Source organism: Henckelia pumila, chromosome 3 (genome assembly GCF_033568475.1).
Source record: "Henckelia pumila isolate YLH828 chromosome 3, ASM3356847v2, whole genome shotgun sequence".
NCBI lineage: Eukaryota > Viridiplantae > Streptophyta > Magnoliopsida > Lamiales > Gesneriaceae > Henckelia > Henckelia pumila.
The window spans coordinates 135449121-135461218 of NC_133122.1; positions in this window are offsets into that span (position 1 = coordinate 135449121).

Genomic DNA, 12098 nt, shown 5'->3' on the forward strand with positions numbered 1-12098 from the left:
CCGCTCGAGTTGGGCCTTGTGAGCGTAAACTTAAGTAAAAGGAGAAAAACTTTTAAGCCAAGGGTTCTCCCCTACACTCCAATCATTCATAAAATTTATGTCATGCTATCTTTTGAAGCTTATGTCATTTAAATTATTCAACGCCTATTTATTCGCGTGTGTGACTTCAAATTCATTTATTCTAGTCCCAAAGTCTTATTTAAAGAATGCTTGTAAATATTAATGTTGAAATGAGAAAATGTTGAATGAAAGGAAAAGTTAAAGAATGAAGTGATTTGGTTGTGACTTAGACGTGCAATTATGGGTCAGGGGATGCCCTGGGTCACTTGCCAAAATGAGACGTGTAGATCGGGGTCGAGAGACATCTCGGCTTCCCTACCAAATTAAACGTGTAGATCGGGGTTGGGAGAAATCTCGACTTCCCTACCAAATTAGACGTGTAGATCGGGGTTGAGAGAAATCTCGACTTCCCTACCAAATCAGAGGGGCAATGTGGGGCCGAGAAGAACTCGGTTTCCTTGCCGACATTGTATACTATAGTCATTGATCGATCAAAATCATAGTAACAATCGAGGATTCAAATTCAAAGTAAAGTAAAGGATAATTGATTCATGGATGTGTTTTCATCGCATATTGCTATTGTTCTTACTTCAGGCATGTTATGACTTTTCTCCTTTCGTGTGAGATTCATTAGTGTACTGAGTACTATTTTTAGTATTATGCATTATTTGAACCCTTGCTGTATTATTTAAATCTTGTTGGGCTTTTAGGCTCACTACTATGCTGTTGAAAAACGGTGTTCAGATCAATTAAGAATTGATACCCGGTGCAACGGAAGTTTAAAATTTTATTTTATTATATGGAACGATTCCATATATAAGTATCAAAACTTTTACGATTAAATTTGTTCAAGTAAAAATAAAACACAGTTAAATTTTTACCTCGTCAAACAAAGGCTTGATCGTGGACTCCAACAGAATTTAATCTGCTCTTCTTGTAAATCCCGGGAACCGATGACAATCACGATCTAACTCCGGAATTAGGTCCACGAATGAAAAACAGAAACCCTCTGATTGACTGCACTAGAAATCAATCAGAAGTTTTACGTAGAGAATAAACAGATATGATCTGTTAATTAGATTTTTCACAAAAATCACAAGTCGAATTTTCTCCAAAAGGGACAGAGGATTTCGAAAATCCCCTTGAAAATTCTAGAGTGTATTTTCGAAAATTGCAATATACAATGTGTGTGATTTTCGAACCCAGCACCTCTATTTATAGATAATTTCTAGTTATAATTGTATCAGGACTCTAACTCCTTAAAGCCCACAATTCATAACTTAAGCCCAACAAGCCAAGATTGTTGTTATAGAAATTAATATAAAATTCATCGTGACTCCGATTGATAAACTGATTTCACCAATGTGCACAGAAACCATTTCTGCATCTTTTAGAGTCAAGATAATTTTTCTGAATCCGAATTCAGTGATTTCCAAAAATGCCCATAGCTATGTCATTTTAGGAAATCCCACTCCCTTTAGTTAAGAAGTCCAACTTCTCTTTCATTAAATTTAACTCTTTAAATTTAACTATCTCTACGGGGTTTTAGTAATCCATTACTTGTGTAACCCTCAATGGTTCAGGAATACAGCTAGCCGTGGGCTCACAACTCCTTGTGACTCGGAACAACAATTTCCGACTTACCCATCGAATCATGGTAAGAGAGCCTAGCAACATCGCCCCATGATTCCCTAGGTATTACTGATAGTGCCTGCAAGAACCAGTAGATTTTGGTTAGCGTACAATACGGTCCCTTCAACCAAATATCCCGATCGAATCAACAACCATTGGTGCATCGAGAGTCGTTCGAGATTCGATAACTATGCATAACATCTTGGAGATCTATTAGTGACATCGCATGTGTTACTACGAACACCAAGTAACCTAAAAAACATCATGTACTCTGGCCAGAGATTCGTCACACTAATATCTCCTCAGATTGCATAGGATATCCACACTCGCAAGTATGTGGTGAATCCTTGACAACAAAGCATCGACTCCTATATGTGTCGTAACTGTACCCAATCCCGACACCTGATGACCCCAATAGAGTCGGTAAACGAGTCAAAATACAGTACTAGCATATAGAGTATTAATGATGTTTCAAGTAATAAGGACTAATGGTGTACAACCAAAATCGCGGACTTTATCCACTCGATAAGTGATAACCACTTGAAAAGTCCGAATAGGGTAGTTCGATCATTCATCATATGAATATCCATTTGCATGCTTTGAACATCTCTATGTTCCATACCAATGAAACGTGGTACTCGGCATCGCAAATGCTAGTCTCAATCTCGAGCGATCCTTATCCTTATTTGCGGACGGCTCAATTGACTAGGAACAGTTTAGAATATACAGTGACTATAAGATGTGTTTCATGATAGTCATCCCCATGTGCTATCACATCTTACATACACTATAGTATATTCAAGGTCTTTATCAAAACAACAATAGTATATCATAATATAACAATATGAAGAAAGATAAAGTCAATGCCATTATTAAAAGTGTAAATTATATTAAACAAAAGATTGTTTTACATAGAGTCATAAAAGCCCTTAGCCACAAGTTGGGCTAACCGGGCACCCACTCTTTCAATCTCCCACTTGCCCTAAAGCCAACTAGTCATACTACGTAATCCCATTGCTTCGCGATGTTTGTCAAACAATGGTCCTAGCAAGGGCTTAGTAAGCGGATCAGCGATATTGTCTGTAGAGGCCACTCTCTCGACACTGATGTCTCATCTTTCCACGATCTCTCGGATGATGTGGTATTTCCTCAGTACGTGTTTGGACTTCTGATGAGACCTTGGTTCCTTTGCCTGAGCAACGGCACCCGTGTTGTCACAGTACACCGGGACTGGACCAACATCTTCGGGAATTACACCCAACTCTTGGATGAATTTCCTTATCCAAACCGCCTCTTTAGCAGCAGCTGATGCTGCAATGTATTCTGCCTCAGTGGTGGAATCCGCTGTGGTGTCCTGCTTGGAACTCTTCCAAGAGACAGCACCGCCATTGAGCACGAATACAAATCCAGAGGTTGATTTCGAGTCATCCACGTCCCATTGGAAGCTAGAGTCGGTATAGCCTTCCAACTTCATTTCTCTCCCTCCATAAACCATGAATAAATTCTTAGTCCTTTGCAAGTACTTAAGAATATCCTTCACAGCTTTTCAATGCATTTGACCGGGATTGGCTTGGTATCTGCTCGTGACGCTCAGAGCATAGGCCACATCCGATCTGGTAGATATCATCCCATACATGATACTACCTATGGCTGACGCATATGGCACGTGTGTCATCTTCTCTATCTCTTCGTCAGTCTTGGGACACATAGACTTGGATAGAGAAACTCCATGACACATAGGTAGATGTCCTCTCTTGGACTCATCCATAGAAAACCTTTTCAATATGGTGTCGATGTAGGTTGATTGAGTGAGTCATATCATTCTTTTAGATCTATCTCTATTGATCTGAATTCCTAGAATATAGGATGCCTCACCTAAATCCTTCATCGAGAATCTACCTGATAACCATATCTTTGTTGACTGCAACATCCCTACATCATTCCCCATGAGTAGGATGTCATCAACATAAAGTACTAAGAATGTTACCGCATTCTTAACTACTTTCTTGTACACGCATGGTTCCTCCGGGTTCTTGATAAAACCAAAATCCTTTATCGTTTCATCAAATTTCTGGTTCCAACTTCTTGATGCTTGTTTGAGACCATAGATTGATCTCTGAAGCTTGCATACCTTATGCTCGCTTCCCATGGATGTGTATCCCTCAGGCTGCATCATATAGATCTCTTTCTTAATGTTTCCATTAAGAAATGCAGTCTTTACATCCATTTGCCATATCTCATAGTCATACCATGCTGCTATGGCAATAAGGATTCTTATGGACTTGAACATTGCGACTGTTGAAAAGGTTTCATCATAGTCAACTCCTTGTCTTTGAGTATAACCTTTTGCCACCAATCGTGCCTTGTAGGTCAATACCTTTCCATCAGGTCCAAGCTTTCTCTTGTAGATCCATTTGCACCCAATTGGAACAATTCCATCGGGAGGATCTACTAAAGACCAAACTTGGTTAGAATGCATCGAGTCTATTTCCGATTGCATAGCTTCAAGCCATAAATTCGAATCCGCATCAGAAATTGCTTCCTTGAAGTTTCTTGGATCACATCCAATGTCGGGTTCACTTTGATCCCCTTCAAGAAGAAGACCATATCTAATAGGAGGCATAGAAGTCCTCTCGGATCTCCTTGTAATAGGCGTGTCTTGTGATGATTCTTGAGGTGTAGGATCGCTATTTTGTATCTCGGGTTCTTCTCGAATTTCTTCGAGTTTCATCATCTTGCCTTTATTATCCAATAAGAACTCCTTCTCCAAGAAGGTGGCATTCCTTGAAACAAACACTTTTGTTTCAGCAGGATGATAGAAATAATATCCGATTGAATTCTTTGGATACCCTACAAAATAACATAAGGTGGATCGACTATCCAACTTATCTCCCACTATCTGCTTCACGTAAGCAGGACATCCCCAAATCCTCAAGTACAAATACTTAGGAGCTTTGCCATTCCATAACTCGTATGGTGTTTCATTTACTGCTTTAGTGTGGACGTTGTTTAACAACAATATCGCCGTTTCAAGTGCGTAGCCCCAAAACGAAGGTGGGAGCTCAGTGAAGCTCATCATGGATCGAACCATGTCCAACAAAGTTCGATTGCGACGCTCCGAAAATACCATTAAGCTGAGGTGTCATAGGAGGAGTCCACTGAGAGAGAATCCCATTCTCTTTTAGATAGTCCAAAAACTCGGTACTTAAGTTTTCTCCACCTCGATCCGATCGAAGTGCCTTAATACTTTTACCTAGTTTTTTTTCTACTTCAGCCTTGAATTCTTTGAACCTTTCAAATGCTTCAGACTTATATTTCATTAAACATAAATACCCATACCTAGAATGATCATCAGTAAAGGTAATGAAGTAGGTGTTGCCACATTTAGTACCAATCCTAAATGGATCGCAAACATCTGTATGGATCAAATCCAACAGATTTTGACTACGCACAGGTTTCCCTTTGAAAGGAGATTTAGTCATTTTTCCCTTTAGGCAGGACTCACAAGTAGGTAGAGAGTTAATATCAGACATATCAAACATACCCTCTCCCACTAGCTTGTTCATCCTCCTTAAGAAAATATGACCTAGCCTAGCATGCCAAAGGTTTGCCGGGTTTTGACTACCGTCCTTCCTTTTAATTGTTGTTACCGGTTTATCAACATAATTAATTGGAACGTCTTTTAATTTTAAGCTATATAGATCGTTTTCAAGTTGTCCATTTCCAATCAAACATTCATTCTTGTAAATATTGCAAATCCCATTCACAAAACTGCAAGAAAAGCCATCTCTATCAAGCATAGAAATAGATATAATGTTTTTGACCAAATCCGGAACATATAAAACATCTCTAAAAAATAACTTAAAATTGTTCTGCAAAACTAAATAAATGTCTCCTATAGCTTTGGCTTCGACTCTAGAACCATTCTCGAGCCTTAGCTGGGTCTCACCCATCCTTAGCTTACGACTTCTTGTCATCACCTGCAAATCATTGCAAATGTGAGATCCACATCCGGTATCCAATACCCAAGAAGAAGTATTAAGCGAAACATTTATTTCAATGTAAAACATACCCTTTGCAGTTCGCAACTGTTCGAGGTATTCCTTGCAGTTACATTTCCAATGACCGGGTTTCTTGCAGTAATGGCAAACGTTTTCATCTTTTATCCCATTGAAACCTTGGCCTTTCCCTTCTTATTTGGTACAATCTTCTTGGGCGGGGCAGAACGTTTCTTACCCTTTCCACTTGGTCCTTTCTTAGAGTTAGAAGAGGAGCCAACCAAGAGTACCGGTTTATCCTTCTTTAGTGTGGCTTCATATGTGACAAGCATATTGACCATCTCTTCAAGGGTGGCCTCTATCTTGTTCATATTGAAGTTCATCACAAAACCGTCAAACGATGAAGGAAGTGATAGAAGCAACAAGTTCGCGCTAAGTTCATGCTCCAAAGTCAAGTCGAGTGTTACCAACTTTTCAATGAGCCCAATCATGTGCACCCCATGCTCACGGACCGAAGTCCCATCTCGCATGCGGCTCGTCATGAGCTCTCTGACGGTGGCATACCTCTCCGACCTTGACTGAGCTCCAAAGAGTTCCTTGAGGTTCTTGTGAATGTCAGCAGCATTCACGGCATCCTCGAATCTCCTTTGAAGCTCATCAGACATCGAAGCCTGCATGTAGCATTTGGCCTTGATATCATGGTCCCACCATAAATCAAGTTTGGCCAACTCTTCCGGACTTGTATTAGCCGGGGCTTCCTTCGGAGGCGGCTTCTCTAACACGTAGAGAGCTTTTTCCGAAGTAAGAATAATTTTCAACTTACGGAACCATTCCGTATAGTTTGCGCCAGTCAATTTGTTTTGTTCGAGAATTGAAAACAGTGGATTGCGAGAAGTCATTGTAATAGTATACTGAAAAGGAAACAGACAATAATCAATGATTTGTTTAATTAATTTACTAAGACATAAAATATGAAGAATTTTATTTTATGAATTACACTCCCACTATTTTAACGATTTCACTACCCTCTAGTGAAAACGGGAAACTATTTTCCTTAGTGAGAACATGGAGTCCAATTGACAAATCATGATCCCGAATAATATCAGCCAATCATAATTTTCAAAAGGTGGAGCCCAATTACTTCCAAAGTAACCCCCATGTTTTTACCTCATGTCCAATAAGGGCCCAATAATATGACGCCGTTTATTGTGACATGTCAAGATAACCCATCAATATTAAGTTGTGATGGACGGTCGCCATGTGGATCCCCAATAATATGAGCCAATCCCATGGGAGTTCTACCCAACTTACAACATGTGTCGATCCAATGTACAGCTTTCCGACGGACGGGCCCCCCCAATAATATGAGCCGGACCGTATCCGCGGGTAGCATCTCATACATTGATCGTTGATGGAAGGTAGAAATATTTAAACAATATTTAAATTCCATTTTATTAATCTTGATATCAATTTTAAATCATATTTAAAATGAGGGATTTTTAATTTTGAAAATTTGTCTCATCATGCAATTTATGTATGCTTGCGGGATTCATACAATTTAGTCTAAACATGCATACATCAATAATATCATATATTATTTAAGGATGATCGATCCCATTAACTAATCGACCCGTGGTTGCCAATCACGAGTCTAAGTCCAATCCTAGGTGATATGCAAGTATGCAATGCAATCCTATTACATTGAGCTTCCAATTTACATTCTTCGGTCTTCATTATCTGCTGGGCCCACCATTTCTTCAAATCTTTGTCTCCCACTAAGTCTAATAAATTTACAATAAATTTCGATGACAAATATGAGATACATTTTTAGGGGTGGGAACGGGCCATAAACCAGACCCACTTTTATTACATATGACAATCATATTGGGCTATAAACCAAGCCCATTAATAAACACCAACAACAATAAGACAAATGTAAATCACCTAACATACACCTAAAACATTGGTCATGGCAATCGATCATCCTTTATCCATTAATTAATTTAATAATTAAATAATTGGATAAACATGCAAAAGCATCATAATTTAAAAGATAAAATCATATTTTATCTTATCCATCCATAAGATCATATCTTATCATCAATTGTACCAAAATAATTAATTTTATAAAATTTAATTTAACGGATAAAATTTATGAATTTTCCAAAAATTCAAATTTATCCAAAAATCAATTTTAAAATTTTCGGACTCGAACAATTCGATCCGATGCCTCGTGAACCAATCAAAACAATTTTCGATCGGATCAAAAACTAGAATTTTAAAAAATTAAAATTTTAATTAAAAATTAAAAATAATTTTTCCGGGCTGCCCGGGACGGGCCCCAAAAAGGGGCCCGGGCAGGGCAGCCCAATCGCTGCCCCAGGCAGCAACGATCGCTGCCCGATTTGCCCATATTCAATTTTAAATTTTCGTTTTGTTTCAAAAAAACCGAGGCTTAAAAATTTTGTACAATCGATTAATTTAATCGTTTGATCTGAGCAACCTGGCTTTGATACCACTGTTGAAAAACGGTGTTCAGATCAATTAAGAATTGATATCCGGTGCAGCGGAAGTTTAAAATTTTATTTTATTATATGGAACGATTCCATATATGGGTATCAAAACTTTTACGATTAAATTTGTTCAAGTAAAAATAAAACACAGTTAAATTTTTACCTCGTCAAGCAAAGGCTTGATCGTGGACTCCAACAGAATTTAATCTGCTCTTCTTGTAAATCCCGGGAACCGATGACAGTCACGATCTAACTCTGGAATTAGGTCCACGAATGAAAAACAGAAACCCTCTGATTGACTGCACTAGAAATCAATCAGAAGTTTTACGTAGAGAATAAACAGATATGATCTGTTAATTCGATTTGTAATTTTTCACAAAAATCACTAGTCGAATTTTCTCCAAAAGGGACAGAGGATTTCGAAAATCCCCTTGAAAATTCTAGAGTGTATTTTCGAAAATTGCAATATACAATGTGTGTGATTTTCGAACCCAGCACCTCTATTTATAGATAATTTCTAGTTATAATTGTATCAGGACTCTAACTCCTTAAAGCCCACAATCCATAACTTAAGCCCAACAAGCCAAGCCTATTGTTATAGAAATTAATATAAAATTCATCGTGACTCCGATTGATAAACTGATTTCACCAATGTGCACAAAAACCATTTCTGCATCTTTTAGAGTCAAGATAATTTTTCTGAATCCGAATTCAGTGATTTCCAAAAATGTCCATCCCTATGTCATTTTAGGAAATCCCACTCCCTTTAGTTAAGAAGTCCAACTTCTCTTTCATTAAATTTAACTCTTTAAATTTAACTATCTCTACGGGGTTTTAGTAATCCATTACTTGTGTAACCCTCAATGGTTCAGGAATACAGCTAGCCGTGGGCTCACAACTCCTTGTGACTCGGAACAACAATTTCCGACTTACCCATCGAATCATGGTAAGAGCGCCTAGCAACATCGCCCCATGATTCCCTAGGTATTACTGATAGTGCCTGCAAGAACCAGTAGATTTTGGTTAGCGTACAGTACGGTCCCTTCAACCAAATATCCCGATCGAATCAACAACCATTGGTGCATCGAGAGTCGTTCGAGATTCGATAACTATGCATAACATCTTGGAGATCTATTAGTGACATCGCATGTGTTACTAGGAACACCAAGTAACCTAAAACACATCATGTACTCTGGCCAGAGATTCGTCACACTAATATCTCCTCAGATCGCATAGGATATCCACACTCGCAAGTATGTGGTGAATCCTTGACAACAAAGCATCGACTCCTATATGTGTCGTAACTGTACCCAATCCCGACACCTGATGACCCCAATAGAGTTGGTAAACGAGTCAAAGTACAGTACTAAAATATAGAGTCTCAATGATGTTTCAAGTAATAAGGACTAATGGTATACAACCAAAACCGCGGAATTTTTTCACTCGATAAGTGATAACCACTTGGAAAGTCCGAATAGGGTAGTTCGATCATTCATCATATGAATATCCATTTGCATGCTTTGAACATCTCTATGTTCCATACCAATGAAACGTGGTACTCGGCATCGCAAATGCTAGTCTCAATCTCGAGCGATCCTTATCCTTATTTGCGGATGGCTCAATTGACTAGGAACAGTTTAGAATATACAGTGACTATAAGATGTGTTTCATGATAGCCATCCCCATGTGCTACCACATCTTACATACACTATAGTATATTCAAGGTCTTTATCAAAACAACAATAGTATATCATAATATAACAATATGAAGAAAGATAAAGTCAATGCCATTATTAAAAGTGTAAATTATATTAAACAAAAGATTATTTTACATAGAGTCATAAAAGCCCTTAGCCACAAGTTGGGCTAACCGGGCACCCACTCTTTCATATGCTTGGTGTAGGTGAGCATGCGGACGAGACTGCGGGGCAGGATTTTCAGGGCCCATAGGTATTCGGTGGCACGCCCTTACTGTTGTCGTTCTTTTCTTTCCGCATTATGTATTTGTAATAATTATACTATCTCGTATGTCGTTTCCTTTCTAGTAGCAGGATGTGTCATTCCCTGCAATTATGTTGTCATATAAACATTAAATATTTTTCCCTTCGTCTAGCGTCGAACTAGATATTGTTTTGTATGCTTTGTGAGATGTTTACCTCGGGTTGATGTTTATTTTTAAACTGCTGTTTGATACAGGTGGTTTTATTATTCAAACAAATAGGTCATGTCGAATTTTTTTAAATTTTCCGTATTTTTTTTTATTTATTTAAAAATTAGAAGTTAGGGTCGTTTCAGATTCTCCTATTATAGGTTTCTTGTACCCGTTCATTTGCTTTAGATTCATAAAATGTGTGTACTCATATCTTCGTGCTGAGCATTTTTATCACTCACGTCCGCATATTTTCTTTGAACACTCCATTCGACGGGGCATTTGTAGGTTGCCAGGTTTTGGATCAGTGTGTAGTTGGCGACCAGGGGTTTTTGTCTCAGTTGATGCCAATAGAGTTAGTTAAGATTGATCCTCTTGTGTAGTGTATATTTGATTGGGTTCTATATTATTTCGAGTTCCAGTTATTTACCGGTTGTACTGTTGGGTTAGTTTTAATTTAAATTTTCCACATTTATATCTAATTATTGTTGTTTAAGTTAATTATATGCTAAAATCCCTGTTAGTAGGTGATTCTCGGGTCACTATATTTATGGTATTAGAGAATGTATTAGATCTTTGTGATATAAAACCTTATGTTAGGTTTGATTTTCATTGGGACATTATAGAAAATAGATAAACTCGACGAAGAGAGTAGCCATGATAGTTACAGACGTTGGGGGGTAATGAGACACCGGAGGTTGCAGAGGATTGATTAGAACGCATGGAGTGTTGTTTCCAATCATTTTCGGATCGAAGGCGAAATCTGTGAAGATTCTCCACAAGAAGTTGGACACATTGTCATAAAGATTCTACCCCATCTACTAGAGAATCATACCCCACAATATTGGAAGGATATGGTGGATTAGAAAGATCAGACAAATCTTTGGAGAAAGATATTACAGTCAAGAGACTGAACTAGATTATTGTACTTGTATTAAGCTTTTGGATTGTAAGTATCCATACTCGATGTTAAGGATGAATTTTATTGTATAAAACATTTGAATCATTTGTATTATTGATTTCAGACTTTTTGGAAATTTCCTAGTTTGTTGTAACTAAGAGTTTGTAATAATAATTGTGTTAAAACTTGGTTCGATGGTTTAAAGTGTTAAGTGTTGAACTATTCGGTGTGATACCAGTATTTTTTTTCATTAGTGTCCAAAATACTATGATTCTTGGATTATTTAAGTAATATGGTTGTAAGTACTTTCCACGAGAATAGTTCTAGGCGTTTCCCTAGAATAATTGGGTAAGTTTGTGATCTTAAGGATTGCTGCCAGAGATGACGAGTTTGATCATGGGCATGGTTTATACCAAGTGTTGTGGACTGCGATGGTTTTCGATTTAAACTTTTGAGGAGGCGCGACCCTCTGCCGGTATTTGTTCTGGGAGTATTTTTATGCTTCAGAGGGCTTACTGGGAAGGCTACCTCAGTCTTTATATTTTACACAGTCGCAGAAAGAGGTATAACTACCAGAATTATTTTCAGTGATACCTAAATTCATTTGATTATAGTCAGTTGGTACTGAGCTAGTTCTAAGGGAATATAGTGTATTCATCGTCATATTTCTCAGAGTTCTAGATTGAGGTTTTGACAATATTGTCTGAGACAAAGGGTTATTTCTTGACTAGAGTGAGTTCAGAACTAAGTATGCTATACAATCTCATCAGGGATTGTACTGAAGTAGTTCTATTCAATAGATTCAGTTTAGTGTTGGGTTAGTGCCAGTGGTTACTTGCAGTTTT